This window comes from Hyperolius riggenbachi, chromosome 7, assembly GCF_040937935.1.
Source record: "Hyperolius riggenbachi isolate aHypRig1 chromosome 7, aHypRig1.pri, whole genome shotgun sequence".
Lineage (NCBI taxonomy): Eukaryota > Metazoa > Chordata > Amphibia > Anura > Hyperoliidae > Hyperolius > Hyperolius riggenbachi.
The window spans coordinates 241670323-241683115 of record NC_090652.1 but is presented as its reverse complement, the minus strand read 5'-3'; the positions used below and the strand labels follow the sequence as shown (position 1 = coordinate 241683115).

Sequence of the window (12793 nt, the reverse complement as noted above, 5' to 3'; positions counted from 1 at the left end):
CATGGGAGCTGCGCGCCGGACGGAGGCCAGGACAGAAGGTCTTCAGCAGGTGAGTAAATGTTTTTTTTTATTTATTGACACGTGTATTTTCTGGGCAAGTCTGCCACATGATTGAAGTGTTTTCTGATCAAGTCTGCCACACATGATTGAAGTGTTTTCTGATCAAGTCTGCCACACATGATTGAAGTGTTTTCTGATCAAGTCTGCCACACATGATTGAAGTGTTTTCTGGTTAAATCTGCCATATGATTGAAGTGTTTTCTGATTAAGTCTGCCGACGTGATTAAGCGTATTTTCTGGTCAAATCTGCCAACATGATTGAACATATTTTCTGGTCAAATGGTCAAATCTGCTGACATGATTGAACGTATTTTCTGGTCAAATCTGCCACATGGTTGAACGTATTTGCTGGTCAAATCTGCCACATGGTTGAACGTATTTTCTGGGCAAATCTGCTGACATGATTGAACGTATTTTCTGGGCAAATCTGACGACATTATTGAACGTATTTTCTGGGCAAATCTGCCACATGGTTGAAACGTATTTTCTGGTCAAATCTGCCACATGGTTGAACGTATTTTCTGGGCAAATCTTCCGACATGATTGAACGTATTTTCTGGGAAAATCTGCTCACATTACGTGTATTTTCTTGAGAAAACCTGCACAATTATGTGAATTTTCTGGGGAAACGGTCACCAAAACTTGGGCCCACTGTCTTTGTGTTGCACTTTTAAATGGAACCCGAGGTGAGAATAATATTGAGGCTGCCATATTTATCTCCTTTTATGCAATACCAGTTGCCTGGCTGCCGTGCTGGTCCTTTGCGTCTAATTCTTTCAACCATAGACCCTGAACAAGCATGCAGCAGGTCAGGGGTTTCTGACAATATTGTCAGAACTGACAACATTAGCTGCATGCTTGTTTCTGGTGTAATTGAGTTCACTACTGCAACCAAATAGATCAGCAGGGCTGCCAGGCAACTAGTATTGTTTAAAAGGGAATCAATATGGCAGCCTTCATATCACTCTAACCTCGGGTTCACTTTAAATTACAGTTAGCTCCGCCCTCATCCGGTCATGACAACGACCGTTTTTGCCGCGGCGCGCGAAGCACGCCACAGGATATAGCCACACCCATTTTTTGCGCTACCCCAGAACTTGGTCCAGCACCTGCATAGCATCCACCCCCCCCCCCAAAAAAAATCCTCGAGCCACCCCTGGTGTTGATGGAGGATGGCTTTTCTGTGGGAGATTAAACAGTGTGGAGCACAGAGGGATGTGGGTGAGGACAGCACAAGAACAAGACACTGTAGCTTTGTATCATTGCCTGAGTGATGTAATTCATATGTTTATCTCATCATGCTACGTGCCACTTAAGGTATGCTTAAGATGAGACTCCACCCAAGTAGAAATGGCTTACCGTACCTTATAGTCCAAATACATGGAATCCCCAACTCACAAATGACCCGCTGATATGCCATGATGTTGTGGACACCCTGTATTATCCTGTGTCCTCTTTATCTCCCTGTGTCCTCCTCTGCTCCACACTATGAAAACGAATTTGCAGCGGCCATGTGTCACCGGGAGACAAAGAGAACACAGGAGGACAAAGAGAGGACACATGGGGAAAAAAGGAGGACACAGGGGGACAAATTGAGGACACAGGGTGGCACAAAGGGGACGGAGAAGGACACAGAAGACAAACAGAGGATACGGGGACACAAAGGGGCACAGAGGAGAACACAAGAGGGCAGAGGAGGACACATGGAGAACACAAGAGGACACAAGGGTGACAGAGGAAGACACAAAAGGTACAAGGGGGACACAAGAGGGACATAATAATTGGTGGGGGAGAACATCCACAAGACACCCCTGCACCATGACTGTACCAGGTTTAGTATCATTTTCCCCGTTTTTTAAACTCTAAATCTAGGTGTGTCTTATGGTCAAGAGCAGGAGTCCGAAAAAAGGTATTCAGCTTATGTATTCTGTTGTTTTTAGTGTTCACTGTCAGATTGAGAAGAAATGCTCTAAGGAAAAATAGAAAATAATATTTCTGCTGGTTTCCATCTTTACTGCAACGTTACTTGTGATCACTATGGCACCAGCTTATTGTCCCTCCCACAAAAAACATCAACTAGACAACAGGCTTACACTGTTCAAGCTCTTTAAAGGGAGGAGGTGGGGGGAATTAATTTGCGCACCTATAATAGTACCACAAGGAAAAATGGGCACAAAATAGGGGTAATAGAATAGCTGTAATTTTACCAATATTCTATTAACCACTATAGTAGAACATTGCTAATTTTACTGATATTCTATAATTCAATATAGTGGAAAAACATTAATTTGATCAATATTATATGTCCTATCCTAACCCTATTCTCACGCAGAACCCTGCCTCTCGATGCCTTACACTCACCACTCCCCCCTGGTGATGCCTAACACTAAGAATTCTCCTAGGTGCAAAATCAGCAATGCATTACAGTTTCCTTACTTATTAGGGGAATAACTGAGGCTGATTCCGTGTAATTTGGTGACCTTATTGTTAAAGCTTTTGGATTGGTGGAGTGAAGGCTTGTATACACATCCAAGTGAAATCATTCAATACAAACGATCAATGAACGATCAAAGAGGGCAACTGACAATCAGTACCTCCATAACGTGTACATGATTTTTTACACACATCTTCAGCACATCCGATAATTGAAGTGAGAAGGTACGCGGCGTGCAGGCGGAAGTGACGTTGACATAGCCGATTTTTTGTAGACACAGTAGTTTATTAATGATTGTCGGCCGAAACGATCTGCCGGGAAAATCAGGCAGAGTGAACAAGAATCACCATTTATCGCTCATCTTTAACGCTTGTTAGTAAAAGTGTCATGCAATAAGTCGCTTATCCGCCGTTTTAAAGTGGACCTGAACTCAGAACTCCCTCTAAAAGATAAGCAACTGCATAATGACCTTTATAGAAACACATTTCTTTGTTATAGCTGATACAAACCCTGCAATAAATCTGCAGGGTGTCTACTTCCTGCTATCATGGAAGCAGACATAGGGTTAACATCCTGTGTTTACAAATTGGCTAACACAGCTGAGAGATCAAATTACAGTAGTGATTAGTCACATATAAGGGGAAGTTAGACAAACTAAACTCTCTAAATTCATACAGGGTGCATCTCTCTCTGTTTTCCTTCAGCCTTGCGCAACAGTTCAGGTCTGCTTTAAATGATTTAGATCTGACATGTATACAGGGCTTTCCACTTCACCATCTTGCCAGTTATACTAGTAACAGTTCATATACAGCTGTGATAAACATAATCAGTATAAAAAAAATCATTATAAAAAATACAACTGAAATAAAGTGTAAGGTATATTAAAAAAAAGAATACTTGTCCTCAAGTACCTGAACCTGTCATCAAGTCTTATACTTCTTGAGCATGGAGAAAGTGGGGAGTAGGCATCGAGAAGAACATGTGACGAATCCCAGGTGCTGCAGAAATACGATAAATCCACTGGTAATTATCAGGCAGTGGGAGAGACGACCACACTGTACTCAGAGCCACTCTATCCTGTGAGAAGACGTAGCAAGGGCACAGCAACCAACAGCGCTGTGAGCAAGCCTCCGGGGGTTAAAGTGTAAGATTCCCTTCTGAGCCGATGACGATATTTCCCATACAAGGGAGCCGCGTGGAGTCAGATCATTATTAGAATTCAGGAAGGTGCCACATTAACATTTAAATATGGCTGACACTCAGGTGGATTACTGCATGTTTGAATAGCAGAACAGAATGTGTTGGGGCGGATGTAACGTGATCACTGAAACAATATAGACACCGACAAATTTCATTTAATTAATTTTGTACTCGAGAGGCTGCCGGGCAAGTTAAGGAAGCTCAAGCGTGGTAGAAGGTAATCAACGTAAAAGTTTCATCGGGCAGGACAGGCAGCGAGCTGACTAGCATGTGTATCTGTTTCCTGGAAACACCTCTGGGAAAAAATATTAGGTACAGATACATGTCACATATTCTGCAGAGTATGGGCTCGATTCACAAAGCGGTGATAACCCAGTTATCACGCTTAAAAGACTTTAGGCATGATAACCATTGCACCACGCTGGTGAAAAGCCCTTTATCACGCCTAAACGCAGTTTAGGCGTGATAAGTTTAGGCGTGATAAGTTTAGATAAGTTTAGATTGCGTGCAAAGTCCCGCACGCAAAGCAGCGCCATTAAACTCTATGCGACGTTTCGCGCGCACCAGACTTTGCTAGCGCAAAACTTTTGATCAGCTGTGCACTGCGGTGCAGACCCAGTTGGTGCTATAGTTATCACGCCTAAACTTATCACGCCTGAACCGAGTTTAGGCGTGATAAGGGGCTTTTCACCGCCATGCTAACTGTTAGCACGCTTTTGAGAATCAAGACATATATCTGTAAAGTGAACGTAAACTTAGGAGATGCAATACAAACAATGCTATGCCTAAGCACCCCCTGCTAGGGATGAGCAGAGGAAATGTGTTTTTCTTATCAATAAAATGCCTTTAAGGCCCTGTTCACACAGGGGATTGCAAAACGCTAGCAAAATTGCTAGCGTTCTGCATTTGGGTTTCGTTCACGATTTTTAGAGTGATTGCAATTCTTTTACATTACAATCGCTATCGCTCTAACTGTAAAGAAAACGATGCATGCACCGTGTTTTGGTAATCTGTGACTTGCGAATCCCTGCAGTAAGATCACTGGCATTTACATTTCATTACACTGGTGCTTAATTACAAAGCGCTAGCGAAAGCTGGCCATTCTGGAATCGGCAGAAAACGCCCGCAAATCGCCCCATTGTAAATGGGCCCTTATAGCGGGATTGTCACCATAAAAAATCAAATTTCAACAGCAACTGGTCTGAGCGTATTAAGTTATAAAGATGCTAATCCTGTATTCAAAACTTGCAAAACTTTTTCTGCTGTTATGATTTGGAGTTATCACATACTTAAAGGGATACTGTAGGGGGGTCAGGGGAAAATGAGTTGAACTTACCCGGGGCTTCTAACGGTCCCCCGCAGACATCCTGTGTTGGCGCAGCCACTCACCGATGCTCCGGCCCCGCCTCCAGTTCACTTCTGGAATTTCTGACTTTAAAGTCTGAAAACCACTGCGCCTGCGTTGCCGTGTCCTCGATCCCGCTGATGTCATCAAGAGCGCACAGCGCAGGCCAAGTATGGTCTGTGTCTGCGCAGTACACTCCTGGTGACATCAGCGGGAGCGAGGACACGGGGGTGCAGGCGTAGTGGTTTTCTGACTTTTAAGTCAGAAATTCCAGAAGTGAACTGGAGGCGGGGCCGGAGCATCGGTGAGTGGCTGCGCCAACACAGGATGTCTGCGGGGGACCATTAGAATCCCCGGGTAAGTTCAGCTCATTTTCCCCCGACCCCCTACAGTATCCCTTTAAGGAGCACTGGCCCTTTAGTAGTCAGTGCCAAACAGTTGCATGCTGGGGGTTCTTTTTATCTATAATATATTCCTCCACTTCCATTTATTTCTCTGCCTAGCTGCCTATCTGAAACACGATCCCCTGCTCACTTGTGCTTACAAGCAAGGCTGAGGTGACTCAGCGATTGGAGGAGAAAATAAAAAAGTAAAGGGCAGAAATGACATCAGGATTTAGCCTAAACTGTGGGCAAAAGACATGGTTCCTACCAGGAACAGAATTCTCTTCATTTACTATATAACATTCACTGAAATCAAAAGGTGGACAGTACAATACATGTGTTATGTAAGTAGATCAAGTGTTTATCTACTTATATATGTGTTTTTTCTCTGGCATAGTATGGCTAAAGCAGCGTACACACACCGGACTTTAGGCAACGACGGGTCCGTCGTTGCCTCCCGCTGGGTGGGCGTGCCAGCAACAGTCCGGCGTGTGTACGCTCTGTCGTCAGACTGATACAGCTGTTTCTGAGCGATCCGCCCGGCGGATCGCTCAGAAACAGTCGTATCAGTCTGACGACAGAGCGTACACACGCCGGACTGTCGCTGGCACGCCCACCCAGCGGGAGGCAACGATGGACCCGTCGTTGCCTAAAGTCCGGCGTGTGTACGGACCTTAATCCTACTAGCAAGCAAAAAAATATTCAGAATAATTTTGACAGTTCTTTTTTTTTACCTACTTTTTTATTCTTTTTCGATTGCAGAGTGCTGAAAAGTTATTTTAAACAGAAGATGAAAAATTATCTCATCACAATGAGATTTTTGAAGAATCTGCATAGGCGAGGTTGGCCATTTTCCTATTTACATCCTGCAGCGTTCTCCTCCCACAATTAGTTTTGCGCACACATTTTTCACGGGTCCGTAAGAAAACCCGTTTACGTTTTTGTGTGCATATCCAAAGTGTTTTCTTAAACTTTCACATAAATTGGTGAGATTATGACATCTTCGCCCAAAAAATTATTTTACATTTGTGTGTTCCCAGATTTGCAAAAAAACAAAAAACAAACAAAAAACCCCCTGCCAAAATATGGTGCTTTCGCAAGAAATGTGCTCATCCTTTTTGTACAGATGACACTCCTTTAACCACTTGCATACCAGCAGTCTCCGGAGCAAGCGCAGCAGACTAGTTAAAATCTACGTCCTGTCAGAGCCGCGTAGCCACCTGCAGGACGTAGATTTCAACTAGCGCGGTTTGGAAGCAGTCAAAAAGAATTTATTCTCTTTCACTGTTGACTCTTCTTGTGAGCATTTTTTATGTTGAGAAGACTGTTTGACCCAGCTGTGCTCCCCTCGTGTAAACAAGCTTCAGCAGAGGAGGTGATTGGTGTCTAATGCTGTCAGATCTCACTAAAGGTGGCCACACATGATACAATAAAATGATGCGATTTTACAGCAATTTGATAAAAACGATTGGATTAATTCGAGCAAGAAATCTGACTGGATTTCCCTTTTTTATTCAATATAAGTCGATCGGGAATGGTGGATTTTTCTGATCAATTTTTAGGAAGATTGAATGGTGTGTGGTAGATTGTCATTTTATTAATATAGACACCCAAGCAATTTTCTCAGCGTTTTCAATCTTTTTTTTTATAATTGGAGATACATGTGTGGTACATCGGTCAGAGTTTTCAAATGTTACAATCAGTCAGAAAAATTGATTGATACTTGAATTGAAAATAAATTAAAAAAAATTGTATGGTGTGTGGCCACCTTTAGAAATATCACCTCAGCAATTACAATTGAAAAAGAGTCAAAAGAAAAAATAATACCACTAAGATAATGGCCGCCATGGAGAATAACTAACACCAATAGTAATCGATGAATCCTCCTGGCCTCCTCCGGTGCCTGACATCACAGCGAGGGCCTGTACCACTTCATATACACTGGTATCATGTGGTACAGGAGCTTGCGGTAATGCCGGGCACAGGAGGAGTGCAGGATACGCGGTGGCAGACAGGTGAGCTTTCAACACTGCACACGGGAATGAAAGGGGGGGGGATCTATTTAATGGTGGATCTGGTGGCAGATGTAGTGATGTTTGGCCTAATCCCTACTGTTTCCCATTAATAAGCCAGTTTTTCAATGCAGCCTCCTCACTCCACCCCAAGCAGCAAACAGGAGTTCTCAGCTAGACAGATCACTGAGGTTGCTAGTAGTGCAGATGGTGGATTAGATCAGCCCCATTTTCAGAGGCTGGTGGGGCAGGTCCCCGTCTGATAGGCGCAGAAGGGGGAGGGTGCAGCGGCGGAGGGAGCAGTAACTTTTCAGAGATCCACATGCTGCATATCTTTCTTCTCTTCTGTCCGTTCCGTTGCATTGATAACAGCTTCCCCTGTGGTGACATGCTCCTATATCACCACAACTGTTTTTGCAACTGAATGGACTGAAGGAGGAAGAAGATATTCAGTGTGTGGATCACTTAGCTGTAATTTACAACTGCAAAGTAGTGGAGGAGGAGGGAGGGGTGCCTTTCTGGCTACCTATAATGTGTGAGGTGAGGGGGGGCTCGCTGACTACCTATACAGAGGGGTGGAGGCAGGCTAACTGGTTACCTATGGGGGGGGGGGGAGATATCTGCACCTGGCTATCTAATACTAGAGGCTTCTGAGGCTACCTATACCGGGGATGGCTACCGCATCGCAACAGTGTACTTAAAGGGAAGTTCCGGGGTTAATAAAAATAAAGAAGATCTACACACCTGAGGCTTCCTCCAGCCCCTGGCAGCCGTCCTGTGCCCTCGCTGCAGCTCCGCTCCCAGCCAGTGGCCTGGGGTCCCCTCCGTTGCAGATCCCGACCGGCATTTAGTGCGCATGTGCGCAGCCTCGTCGCTCATGATCGCGATCTCGTAGCCTGAAGCGTTCTAGGCAAGAGCAGAACTACTGTGCCTGTGCAGAACACTTCAGTCCACGTGAGCGCGATTGTGAGTGGCGCTCGCACAGGCGCAGAAGATGCTGACCTGGCGTGGTCTGCATCTGCCACAGAGTGGACCCTGGGCGCTGGCTGGGAGTGGAGCTGCGGCGAGGGCACAGGATGGCTGCCAGGGGCTGGAGGAAGCTCTTTTTTTAGTAGATCTTTTTTTATTTAGCTTGGACCTTCCTTTTAAGTGTCAATGGGAGGCGGGGCGCAATTTTTACACTCTCGTCCTGGGAGCTATGTAGCCTAGAAACTGCCCTGGATGAGATCCTCTACAGGCATATGCATTGGGCCACAAGAATGTTCCTAGCCTCCATCTATTTTGCAACTGATAAACAATTTGTGGCACCGTCTTACCAAGCTGCGCACATCCACCAATATAGTTCCATCAAATTTCATTGCAAATCTCATTTATTAGTGAAAAAAAGTCTTTACATGAAAAATTCTCATTACACAACTGGCTGTAAGTAAATGTAACACCTGAAAGCATTTGTTAGGAACATGCGGCAAACAAATCCCATTTATAAGAGAAAGGCGTGCTTTAATGAGAAGCACTGCCACACGGTCCTCCCTTTATTGTGTTTCATTACCATTATCTGTGGATCATATAAACATTTATTAGCCTGTCAGTAAAGCCACAAACGAGGTTGTTGTAGCGAAGCAAGGTAATGAATTACTGCTAAATAAAAGGTGACACAAGTGCGTAGAGGAGCGCCTGGTATCTGGTGTGGATTTTCCATTTCAGAGGTAATCTGGTATATAGGGCCTGATTAGCAGCTCATCTATCTGTACAGGGCAGGGCTGCGTGCACACACTATTAATGAAACTTTATTGGCGTGTGAGAAGGGCATGCAAATAAAGAATGTGACTTAGATAAGCAATTGTGGACCAGTGTCTGAAGAGCTCTAGCGGGGGATCAGTGTCATCATAAGTTAGCTATGTAGTTATTGCTAGGAAACTAAGGAAAAAAGGGTCCACACTTGTCGGTAGGAAGTAAGCTTTTATTATGGACGTATCCAAGACAACCAGGCAGGCATCAGGTAGCTAACATGTTTCAGACTAATAGTCCTTAATCATAGCTATGATTAAGGACTATTAGTTCGAAACATGTTAGCTACCTGATGCCTGCCTGGTTGTTTTGGATACGTCCATAATAAAATCTTACTTCCTACCGACAAGTGCAGACCCTTTCTTCCTTCGTTCTCTGATGTGGTCCTGTTGCCCAGGTCGAGCACTGTGGTGAGGAAGTGAAGTAGAGCGGTGTTCACCCTGCCATATTCCTAGGAAAGGTATACATTTTCAAAAATGTACATGGTTCAGAGGCATCAAAGTAAAATAAAATAATTAAAAACAATTTAAATATAGAGGAGATAAGCAGAAAGTTGCCTCCTCTAAGAAAAAAAAATCAATGTTGGGTTTAAAGTGAACCTAAAGTAAAATAAACTGATGAGATAAACAATTGTAATTATCCTCCTACACCTAAAACCGACTTTTTGAGAAATCCCATGGTTTTATTTTATATGTAAACATTTACAAAGTAGATTGAATATTTTGTTGCCTCTGCTCAGTGACAGCCTATTAAGTGTCCCAGAGTTAAAATATATGAATTATTGACCTTTTTTTTATCTCTCTCTCCCCTCAGAAGTAGTATTCAGCCAGGAAAACTTTTATGGCTGTAATTAGCTTATCATTGAGGTTTACTATATCCCCGACACTGAACCGACAAGACAGAAGCTGTCACGTCCATGCTTAAAAATGAACTCTTTCAGGCAGCAAAATAAAACAAGTAAAACAGCCTGGTTGTTAAAGTGGACCCAAATTAAAAATACAAGATTTCAGAAATAAAATCTATTTTCTAAATTATAATAATAAATAGCAGCCTTTTTTCAGCTGCATGATGACAAATATAAAATATTTTTACATTTATTGGAGGAACCCCTCCCTTCCTTTCATATTGCCGGGACAGAATCCGGCAAACTGGTGGAGTAGGTGGTGTCCGGCAAAGGAGGAATCGCTAATGGCTGCCACCTGTATAACCCTAGTTATGAAAAGAGAAGGGTGAAAAGCATGCACCGAAATGCTCATAGGCTTGAAGGAGTGTTTATTTATCTTTGTATGTGTCAGAGTGATGCAACTAAATATTTTGAATTAAAAAATGTATGGTTTGGGTCAGCTTTAATACGTTTTGCACTGTACATAGACATTTATCTCATCATGTCACATGTTGCCCCAGGTGCACATTACGAACTGTAACTTTACTCATCCAAATGCACAAAACTCTCAGATTTCAATGTGTTTCTCAGGACTAGGTTCCTGCTTCTTCAGGCATACATTATAGAGCAGGCTTTCTCAACCAGGGTTCCCTGGAACCCCAGGGTTCCTTGAGGACTCTGCAGGGGTTCCTTGGCATTTTACCCCATCGTGGGGGAAGTATAATAGAGCACACTATAATAGGTGGTACTGTAACAAGAAGCACTAAATTGGGGGGCCAGCAGACAGTATAATGAGTGGCAGTGTAATAGGAGATAGTGAAATTAGCAGCCTAACCTATTTAAAGACCATGCCTCCTGAAAAATAAATGTAGGGGTTCCTCGAGACCAAAAAATTGTTTGCAGGGGTTCCTTGAGATCCAAAAGTTATTTACAGGGTTCCTCCAAGGTAAAAAGGTTGAGAAAGGCTGGTATAGAGGGAGAGTAAAATCTCCCATGAGCCATAGTGGAGTCTATTGCCTCAGTTAGATTTTCCTCTCTTTATATGCTTGAAGAAGCGGCAACCTAGTTGAGTTTTTTCTCCCATTGAGTAGGTAATTTTACCTTTACCGCCACTATTTTTAAACAGTTTTTAGTAATCTTATTTCACTTTGGCACCTCTGAACCAAGTACATAATCATACCATCTTGGGAGGAGAGTATAGCCCTCTTTCATTTTGTCTATAAATAAAGCACCTATATGACTAATGTTCAGCCCGGTGCATGTGGTTTCAGCGCACATCGCTCATCGCCACGTGCCGAAACCAGGTGCCCCATAGCTATGCTGCACTGGGTGCTCGCGGTGCTCATAGTCACATGCCCAAACCAGGTGCCCCATAGCTATGCTGCGAGGGGTGCTCACGGTGCTCATTGCCACGCGCCAAAACCAGGTGTCCCATAGCTATGCTGCGCGGGGTGCGTAAGAGTAATTCAGGGCTCCAGTGATCGCTGGACCCTGAATTACACCTCCCTCCGAGTTGCAACAACTTGGAGAGGACATGGTATTGAACACCGCCGGGGAGTTTAGCGGTAGCAGGGAGAGCCATCATTTGGCTGTCCCAGCGCTCAACTCACCCACGGTGCACTAAAACGTACGCATTCAGCCACCTGCCAGGAACGTATGGGTACAATTGTCCACATGTGTCTTTTACAGGTACTCACTAGAAGATCTGACAGCTGGGGGTGTGTGACTTTATAACTTCATGCTAAACTCCCTGCATGGGAATGAGAGGGATTTGTGTATAGTGATGCCATATGTCATAGTGCAAGGCTCATATATTGCTTGCAGGTAGAGTAACAGGTAGTATATACAAATATGCTATACTTTATGGACACTTTATGGGGGGGAAGGGTAGTGCTGGCACATCCTGTTTTTTTCTTTTTGCACTGAGTGTAGAAAATGGCTTTAAAGTGTACCTGAGATGGGGCCACCCCCCAAAAACTATAAACATAACTGGGGGCTTTCTCTAGCCCCCTCGGTCTGTTCGCTCCTTTGTCATCCTAAGTCGCCTCCAAATGGCCCTGATAAGTTCCTCCAGTCGGGGCCAGTCTGCGCTGGTGCAGTCTGGGCAGTAGTACTGCACAGTCGCAGATCGCCCCCCGTACGTGAATGCAGCGGGAGCGTGCGTGTAGCCAGGATGCGCATGTGCAGTTGGCCCCAGACCCGAGGACTTTTTGGGGTCATTTGTGGATGATCGGGGAGTTGGAAGAGGAGGGTGGTGGAACGATCAGGCTGGAGGGGGCTGGAAGAAGCCCCAGGTATGTATATTTTGTCTTTTTATTTCCATCTCAGGTTCCCTTTAATTACGGTGACCATACGTCCCGCATTGCCCGGGACGCGTCCCGCCTTCAGGGTCCGCTGTCCCAGGCTGCATGAGGTCCTGGGAAATGTCCCACTTTTAGCCGCGGGACGTCCCGGCCTCGGGATGCTGGCCACCATACGATCTCATGAAGTGGCTGCAGCGTCTGATAGACGCTGCGCCAGTTCATAGCCCGCAGCCCCGCTCCAGCCTGCATAGTCTCCGGCAGGCAGAGCAGGGCTACGGGAAGATGGCTGCCGAAGCCCTGTACTAGAGACTATTTGTGTCTCCAGTACAGGGCTACGGGTGCCATCTTGCCGTAGCCCTGCTCTGCCTGTCAGCGCGGGAGACTG

General features: G+C 44.7%; 1 protein-coding gene across 3 annotated transcripts in view; it reads right to left on the bottom strand.

Annotated features, from left to right (window-relative positions):
- Positions 1-12793, bottom strand: part of ZNF385B (zinc finger protein 385B) — a 271136-nt gene that overhangs the window by 150766 nt on the left and 107577 nt on the right. The window contains exon 1 of one of the 3 annotated variants that reach the window (XM_068245427.1): positions 3406-3424. The exons of the other annotated variants lie outside the window; for them this stretch is intronic. The gene's annotated coding sequence lies outside the window, so the exon portion shown is untranslated. Of the gene's footprint in view, positions 1-3405; positions 3425-12793 lie in introns of those variants that run through there. 3 annotated transcript variants of the gene reach the window in all.